The sequence below is a fragment of the Oncorhynchus gorbuscha genome, linkage group LG16 (assembly GCF_021184085.1).
Source record: "Oncorhynchus gorbuscha isolate QuinsamMale2020 ecotype Even-year linkage group LG16, OgorEven_v1.0, whole genome shotgun sequence".
Taxonomy (NCBI): domain Eukaryota; kingdom Metazoa; phylum Chordata; class Actinopteri; order Salmoniformes; family Salmonidae; genus Oncorhynchus; species Oncorhynchus gorbuscha.
This window is the reverse complement of record NC_060188.1, coordinates 4,013,395-4,023,013: the sequence shown is the minus strand read 5'-3', so window position 1 is coordinate 4,023,013 and position 9,619 is coordinate 4,013,395.

Here is a 9,619-nt window from a genome sequence, read left to right as displayed (position 1 = left end):
GCATAGGCAAGATACAATAGATGGTGTCGAGTACAATATATACATATGAGATGAGTATGTAAACAAAGTGGCATAGTTAAAGTGGCTAGTGATACATGTATTACAAAAGGATGCAGTCGATGATATAGAGTACAGTATATACGTATGCATATGAGATGAATAATGTAGGGTAAGTAACATTATATAAGGTAGCATTGTTTAAAGTGGCTAGTGATATATTTACATCATTTCCCATCAATTCCCATTATTAAAGTGGCTGGAGTTGAGTCAGTGTGTTGTGAGGTATGGCAGCAGCCACTCAATATTAGTGGTGGCTGTTTAACAGTCTGATGGCCTTGAGATAGAAGCTGTTTTTCAGTCTCTCGGTCCCAGCTTTGATGCACTCTGTACTGACCTCGCCTCTGATGATAGCGTGAACAGGCAGTGGCTCGGGTGGTTGATGTCCTTGATGATCTTTATGGCCTTCCTGTAACATCGGGTAGGTGTCCTGAGGGCAGGTAGTTTGCCCCCGGTGATGCGTTGTGCAGACCTCACTACCCTCTGGAGAGCCTTACGGTTGAGGGTGGAGCAGTTGCCGTACCAGGCGGTGATACAGCCCCCAGGATGCTCTCGATTGTGCATCTGTAGAAGTTTGTGAGTGCTTTTTGGTGACAAGCCAAATTTCTTCAGCCTCCTGAGGTTGAATAGGCGCTGCTGCGCCTTCTTCACAATGCTGTCTGTGTGAGTGGACCAATTCAGTTTGTCTGTGATGTATGCCGAGGAACTTAAAACTAGCTACCCTCTCCACTACTGTTCCATCGATGTGGATAGGGGGTGTTCCTCTGCTGTTTCCTGAAGTCCACAATCATCTCCTTAGTTTTGTTGATGTTGAGTGTGAGGTTATTTTCCTGACACCACACTCCGAGGGCCCTCACCTCCTCCCTGTAGGCCGTATCGTCGTTGTTGGTAATCAAGCCTACCACTGTTGTGTCGTCCGCAAACTTGATGATTGAGTTGGAGGCGTGCGTGGCCACGCAGTCGTGGGTGAACAGGGAGTACAGGAGAGGGCTCAGAACGCACTCCTTGTGGGGCCCCAGTGTTGAGGATCAGCGGGGAGGAGATGTTGTTGCCTACCCTCACCCCCTGGGGGCGGCCCGTCAGGAAGTCCAGTACCCAGTTGCACAGGGCGGGGTCGAGACCCAGGGTCTCAAGCTTGATGACGAGCTTGGAGGGTACTATGGTGTTGAATGCCGAGCTGTAGTCGATGAACAGCATTCTCACATAGGTATTCCTCTTGTCCAGGTGGGTTAGGGCAGTGTGCAGTGTGGTTGAGATTGCATCGTCTGTGGACCTATTTGGGCGGTAAGCAAATTGGAGTGGGTCTAGGGTGTCCGGTAGGGTGGAGGTGATATGGTCCTTGACTAGTCTCTCAAAGCACTTCATGATGACGGAAGTGAGTGCTACAGGGCGGTAGTCATTTAGCTCAGTTACCTTAGCTTGGGAACAGGAACAATGGTGGCCCTCTTGAAGCATGTGGGAACAGCAGACTGGTATAGGGATTGATTGAATATGTCCGTAAACACACCGGCCAGCTGGTCTGCGATGCTCTGAGGGCGCGGCTGGGGATGCCGTCTGGGCCTGCAGCCTTGCGAGGGTTAACACGTTTAAATGTTTTACTCACCTCGCTGCAGTGAAGGAGAGACCGCATGTTTTCGTTGCAGGCCGTGTCAGTGGCACTGTATTGTCCTCAAAGCGGGCAAAAAAGTTATTTAGTCTGCCTGGGAGCAAGACATCCTGGTCCGTGACTGGGCTGGATTTCTTCCTGTAGTCCGTGATTGACTGTAGACCCTGCCACATGCCTCTTTTGTCTGAGCCGTTGAATTGAGATTCTACTTTGTCTCTGTACTGATGCTTAGCTTGTTTGATAGCCTTGCGGAGGGAATAGCTGCACTGTTTGTATTCGGGTCATGTTACCAGACACCTTGCCCTGATTAAAAGCAGTGGTTCGCGCTTTCAGTTTCACGCGAATGCTGCCATCAATCCACGGTTTCTGGTTAGAGAATGTTTTAATCGTTGCTATGGGAACGACATCTTCAACGCACGTTCTAATGAACTCGCACACCGAATCAGCATATTCACAATATAGTGATGTGGGCGCTGGAGATGGGGTGTGAACAGATGGGTCTGGGCAGATGTTATGTAGTTGTCGTTTGTATGTGTATGTTTGGTATTGTTTATAAAGATAAAATAAAATCGTTAAAAATGTAAATAAGGAAAAATGACAAGCTTGCAACACGCATCTGATTTTAGGATTTATTTGATTTATTTTGTTTAGAATTTTCCTTGTAACCACAACGTCACAAATAATTGAACACACACAACACTTGGTCAAAACATTTCTTTATTGAAGACGATTATAAATAATGTTGGTATTAATTTATTTTGATCCAAAGCCACAAATGAGTGAGTCACTCAGCTTTATGCCAACAAATATAGCTTTATGCTGTGAAATAACCTACTAAATAGGCCAAGCCTAAACTAATATATTAAGTTGCCTAAATAAACTAGTGCCTTACATAAATAAGTGAAGTAGCTTAATCAGTGAAGTAGAAGGACCCCGTGTTTCAGAAAATCACTTTATAGAGAGGCAATGACACTTTCACACTGTAGTAAATAAAGCCAGTTCGTTATTTAGAATGATTTCTTTCTGTTTTTAGAGACAGATGTTGCAGTCAATTAAACTCGTTTTTCAACCACTCCTCAAATGTATTGTTAACAAACTATAGTTTTGGCAAATCTGTTATGACACCTACTTTGTGCATGACACAAGTCATTTTTCCAACAATTGTTTACAGACAAATTATTTGACTTATAATTTACTGCATCACAAATCCAGTAGGTCATAAGTTTACATACACTAAGTTGACTGATTTTAAACAGCTTGTACAAATCCAGAAAATTCTGTCATGGCTTTAGAAGCTTCTAATAGGCTTGACATCATTTGAATCAATTGGAGGTGTATTTGTGGATGTATTTCAAAACCTACATTCAAACTCAGTGCCTCTTTGCTTGACATCATGGGGAAATCAAAAGAAATCAGCCAAGACCTCAGAAAAGAATTGGACACCTCCACAAGTCTGGTTCATCCTTGGGAGCAATTTCCAAATGCCTGAAGGTACCACGTTCATCTGTACAAACAATAGTACGCAAGTATATACACCATGGAACCCCGCAGCCATCATACCACTTGGGAAGGAGACGTGTTCTGTCTCCGAGAGATTAACATAATTTGGTGAGAAAAGAGCAAACCAATCCCAGAACAACAGCAAAGGACCTTGTGAAGATGCTGGAGTTAACAGGTACAAAAATATCTATATCCACAGTAAAAACGAGTCCTATATCGAAGGCCGCTTAGCAAGGAAGAACCCACTGCTCCAAAACCGCCATAAAAAAGCCAGACTATGGTTTGCAACTGCACATGGTGACAAAGATTGTACTTTTTGGAGAAATGTTCTCTGGTCTGATGAAACAAAAATAGAACTGTTTGGCCATAATGACCATTGTTATGTTTGGAGGAAAAGGGGATGCTTGCAAGCCGATGAACATTCCATCCGTAAAGCACGGGGGTGGCAGCATCATGTTATAATGGTGCATTGCTGCAGGAGGGACTGGTGCACTTCACAAAATAGATGGCATCATGAGGCGAGAAAATGATGTGTATATATTGAAGCAACATCTCAAGACATCAGGAAGTTAAAGCTTGGTCACAAATGGGTCTTCCAAATGGACAATGACCCCAAGCATACTTCCAAAGTTGTGGCAAAATGGCTTAAGGACAACAAAGTCAAGGTATTGGAGTGGCCATCACAAAGCCCTGACCTCAATCCTATAGAAAATGTGTGGGCAGAACTGAAAATATTGTGCGAGCAAGGAGGCCTACAAACCTGACTCAGTTACACCAGCTCTGCCAGGAGGAATGGGCCAAAATTCACCCAACTTATTGTGGGAAGCTTGTGGAAGGCTACCCGTAACGTTTGACCCAAGTTAAACAATTTAAAGGCAATGCTACCAAATACTAATTGAGTGTATGTAAACTTCCAACCCACTGGGAATGTGATGAAAGAAATAATAGCAGAAAATAAATCATTCTCTCTACTGTTGATTCAAACATTTCACGTTCTTAAAATAAAGTTATTTCTTTCTGTTTTTAGAGACAGATGTTGCAGTCAATTAAACTCGTTTTTCAACCACTCCTCAAATTATAGTTTTGGCAAGTTTTGACCTAAGGCAGGGAATATTTACTAGTATTAAATGTCAGGAATTGTGAAAACTGAGTTTAAATGTATTTGGCTAAGGTGTATGTAAACTTCTGACTTCAACTGTAGCTAGCTAGCAGCAATTATGCAGTAATTATCTTAGCAAAAGACTGCAGAGCAGTGTTCAAACCTGAGGAATATATCAACTGTTCATAATAGTATAAACATCTATGGAATTATACAGTATAACATACTGTATTTAACAATCCATTGGGTGGTATGTGCCCTGGACAGAGAGAATTGGACAGCACCATCAGAGGGAGATTAGAGGGGGGCTGAACATAGGCTGATAGAAACATCAGGGGTAATGGAGTGAGGAACCTGTTATCCAGGGGAGTTCTGCTTCTTCAGGATGTCTAATTTATTTATTTAACCTTTATTACCTATGCAAGTCAGTTAAGAACAAATTCTAATTTTCAATGACAGCCTAGGAACAGTGGGTTACCTGCCTTGTTCAGAAGCAGATTGACAGATTTTACCATTGCAGCTCAGGGATTCGAACTTGCAACCTTTCTGTTATTAGCCCAGCGCTCTATCCACTAGGCTACCCTGCTACCCATAAGCACCTCACTCTCTCCTCAGAGGTCTTTCTGTACCAAAGATGTGAAAAATTGGAGACAGTAAGAGATGTGAAGTATAAAACACAGTAGTTGATGTGAATTATAGAAGATAGTAAGAGATGTGAATTATAGAAGATAGTAAGAGATGTGAAATATAGGAGATAGTAAGAGAAGAGAAGTGTCATGACGTTGCCCTCTTTGGGTGTGGCAAGCCCCATCCCCCCCTCCCTGCCTCCCCCTTTCCTCCTTCAACTCGGCTGCTGTGGTCAGAGAGACGTCATAAATTCCTGAGGTTCTCCTCATGGACACACAGTATAGAGAGAGTAAATGTTCATAGAGAACAGTATAATTTCTTCCACCTCACAGAACTCGAGGTCCGAACAAATGTCATGTTCCCGAAGAAAGTGTAGAAGATCAGTGAAGAATCCAGCTACGAACTGGTCCGTTTGTTACAACTTGGGGAAGCTAATGGGAGACGGTGTGGCCACATTACCATAACGCTGTTTAAATAATAGCCTCAGATATGAGGTTTACATCTACTTGTTGTATAAGATTAATGAGTGAGTATGATACTGTTAACACAATTTTACAATGTGATTTTGGACTGTTTAATGAAGGAAAACTCAAAAAGGGAATTGGAGTTAACTAAAATCAAAGGACCGCCCCTGAGCCCAGGGTCAGGCGTCCTGGACAGCCCCTTTTCTGCAATTCCGAATAAAACCCGACTTTGAGAAATTATCACCAGACCATGTTTTCTCCATTAGGAGAGGACAAAGGTTGTAGACCAATGCTGAATCTTTTCAACCATACCACGTGGTTACACTCTTAGACTATCGATACCAACAGAAGAAGAACAAGTGTTCGATATTAATTACTAGTCTGCTGCTAGGAATTCGGTATCATTGAACGACAACCCCCGAAACATTCATTCTATAACAAATGAATGAATGTCACTTTGAACTATCCCCTCTAACCAAGACAGAGAGAGAGAGAGAGAGAGAGAGAGAGAGAGAGAGAGAGAGAGAGAGAGAGAGAGAGAGAGAGAGAGAGAGAGAGAGAGAGGACGAAACTCTCCAAAAGAAACAAACTTTTCACCAGCGATCAAGACGACACACTGAGCGTAAATATAAACATTTATTGCAATTGTTCTCGAATGAGTGAGCGTTCATGTGCAAAGGATTAGCATTTCAATTGTTACAATTATCACTCTGTAGTGACTTCTTCGTCGACCCCCATTTCCCCTTTTGTCTAACAAGCTGCGATGCCGGTTTAGCCCACTAGGCACATTCCCCTGTCATTTCTTGTAACCTCATTTACCTTGTTTGTCTATGCATTTCTGTGAATTACTGGGAAGGCCCTTTCCAGTGTTAGTAATAAATACATGATTTAAGACAATTGATGTATGGATGACTCATGGTGAAGACTGGGTTCGTGCAGATAACCAACAATTTACGATGTTTGGAATGAGACTAACGTGAGGTAAAGTAAATAATTCATTAATTCGAAGACTAATTGATCAGCTAAAATATCTGAAAAGTTATTTTAGGAAATGATAACTTTGTAATCTGAATATTTTTCCTTGGTGCCCCGACATCCTAGTTAATTACAATTACACAATTAATCAGTTGATCGCGTAATACTAATTACAGAGAATCTTTGATAAAAACTTTAAGTCTTCAATTTAATGATAGTAAGGACACGACAGAAGTATAGGAAACTGTAAGAGATTTGAAGTATAAAACACAGTAGTTGATGTGAATTATAGATGCTAGTAAGAGATGTGAAGTATAGGAAAGAGTCAAGATGTGAAGTATAGGAAACAGTCAGAGATGTGAAGTATAGGAAACAGTCAGAGATGTGAAGTATAGGAAACAGTCAGAGATGTGAAGTATAGGAAACAGTCAAGATGTGAAGTATAGGAAACAGTCAGAGATGTGAAGTATAGGAAACAGTCAGAGATGTGAAGTATAGGAAAGAGTCAAGATGTGAAGTATAGGAAACAGTCAGAGATGTGAAGTATAGGAAACAGTCAGAGATGTGAAGTATAGGAGACAGTCAGAGATGTGAAGTATAGGAAAGAGTCAAGATGTGAAGTATAGGAAACAGTCAGAGATGAGAAGTATAGGAAACAGTCAGAGATGAGAAGTATAGGAAACAGTCAAGATGTGAAGTATAGGAAACAGTCAGAGATGAGAAGTAAAGGAAAGAGTCAAGATGTGAAGTATAGGAAACAGTCAGAGATGTGAAGTATAGGAAACAGTCAGAGATGTGAAGTATAGGAAACAGTCAGAGATGTGAAGTATAGGAGACAGTCAGAGATGTGAAGTATAGGAGACAGTCAGAGATGTGAAGTATAGGAAAGAGTCAAGATGTGAAGTATAGGAAACAGTCAGAGATGAGAAGTATAGGAAACAGTCAGAGATGAGAAGTATAGGAAAAGAGTCAAGATGTGAAGTATAGGAAACAGTCAGAGATGTGAAGTATAGGAAACAGTCAGAGATGTGAAGTATAGGAGACAGTCAGAGATGTGAAGTATAGGAGACAGTCAGAGATGTGAAGTATAGGAAACAGTCAGAGATGTGAAGTATAGGAAACAGTCAGAGATGTGAAGTATAGGAAACAGTCAGAGATGTGAAGTATAGGAGACAGTCAGAGATGTGAAGTATAGGAAAGAGTCAAGATGTGAAGTATAGGAAACAGTCAGAGATGAGAAGTATAGGAAACAGTCAGAGATGTGAAGTATAGGAAACAGTCAGAGATGTGAAGTATAGGAAAGAGTCAAGATGTGAAGTATAGGAAACAGTCAGAGATGTGAAGTATAGGAAAGAGTCAAGATGTGAAGTATAGGAAACAGTCAGAGATGTGAAGTATAGGAAAGAGTCAAGATGTGAAGTATAGGAAACAGTCAGAGATGAGAAGTATAGGAAACAGTCAGAGATGAGAAGTATAGGAAACAGTCAGAGATGTGAAGTATAGGAAAGAGTCAAGATGTGAAGTATAGGAAACAGTCAGAGATGTGAAGTATAGGAAAGAGTCAAGATGTGAAGTATAGGAAACAGTCAGAGATGTGAAGTATAGGAAAGAGTCAAGATGTGAAGTATAGGAAACAGTCAGAGATGTGAAGTATAGGAAAGAGTCAAGATGTGAAGTATAGGAAACAGTCAGAGATGTGAAGTATAGGAAACAGTCAGAGATGTGAAGTATAGGAAAGAGTCAAGATGTGAAGTATAGGAAACAGTCAGAGATGAGAAGTATAGGAAACAGTCAGAGATGAGAAGTATAGGAAACAGTCAGAGATGTGAAGTATAGGAAAGAGTCAAGATGTGAAGTATAGGAAACAGTCAGAGATGTGAAGTATAGGAAAGAGTCAAGATGTGAAGTATAGGAAACAGTCAGAGATGTGAAGTATAGGAAAGAGTCAAGATGTGAAGTATAGGAAACAGTCAGAGATGTGAAGTATAGGAAAGAGTCAAGATGTGAAGTATAGGAAACAGTCAAGATGTGAAGTATAGGAAAGAGTCAAGATGTGAAGTATAGGAAACAGTCAGAGATGTGAAGTATAGGAAAGAGTCAAGATGTGAAGTATAGGAAAGAGTCAAGATGTGACATAAAGGAGACAGTCAGAGATGATGTGAAGTACAGGAGCAAGTCAGGGATGTGAAATAAAAGAGACAGTCAGAGATGTGAAGTATAGGAAAGAGTCAAGATGTGAAGTATAGGAAACAGTCAGAGATGTGAAGTATAGGAAAGAGTCAGAGATGTGAAGTATAGGAAACAGTCAGAGATGAGAAGTATAGGAAACAGTCAGAGATGAGAAGTATAGGAAACAGTCAGAGATGTGAAGTATAGGAAAGAGTCAAGATGTGACATAAAGGAGACAGTCAGAGATGTGAAGTACAGGAGCAAGTCAGGGATGTGAAATAAAAGAGACAGTCAGAGATGTGAAGTATAGGAAAGAGTCAAGATGTGAAGTATAGGAAACAGTCAAGATGTGACATAAAGGAGACAGTCAGAGATGTGAAGTACAGGAGCAAGTCAGGGATGTGAAATAAAGGAGACAGTCAGAGATGTGAAGTACGGGAGCCAGTCAGAGATGTGACATAAAGGAGACAGTCAGAGATGTGAAGTACAGGAGCAAGTCAGGGATGTGAAATAAAAGAGACAGTCAGAGATGAAGTGAGCCAGTCAGAGATTTGACATAAAGGAGACAGTCAGAGATGTGAAGTACAGGAGCCAGTCAGGGATGTGAAATAAAGGAGACAGTCAGAGATGTTTACGGGAGCCAGTCAGAGATTTGACATAAAGGAGACAGTCAGAGATGTGAAGTACAGGAGCCAGTCAGGGATGTGAAATAAAGGAGACAGTCAGAGATGTGACGTAAAGGAGACAGTAAGATATTTGAAGTATAAAAGACAGTACAAGATGTGAAGTATAGGAGAGAGCTGGTGATGTGAATTATAGGAGACAGTAAGATATGTGAAGAAAGGAGACAGTAGGTGATATGAATTACAGGAGACAGAAAGAGAGGTGAACTATAGGAGACAGTACAAGATGTGAAGTATAGGAGAGAGCTGGTGATGTGAATTATAGGAGACAGTAAGATATGTGAAGAAAGGAGACAGAGGTGATATGAATTACAGGAGACAGGAAGAGATGTGAACTATAGGAGACAGTAGTTGATGTGAAGTACAGGACATCTACCAAGGTGATGGTTTGTGTGTGTTAGTGAGAGGTTACCTGGGTAGGTGTGTTTTTAGGTGTGTT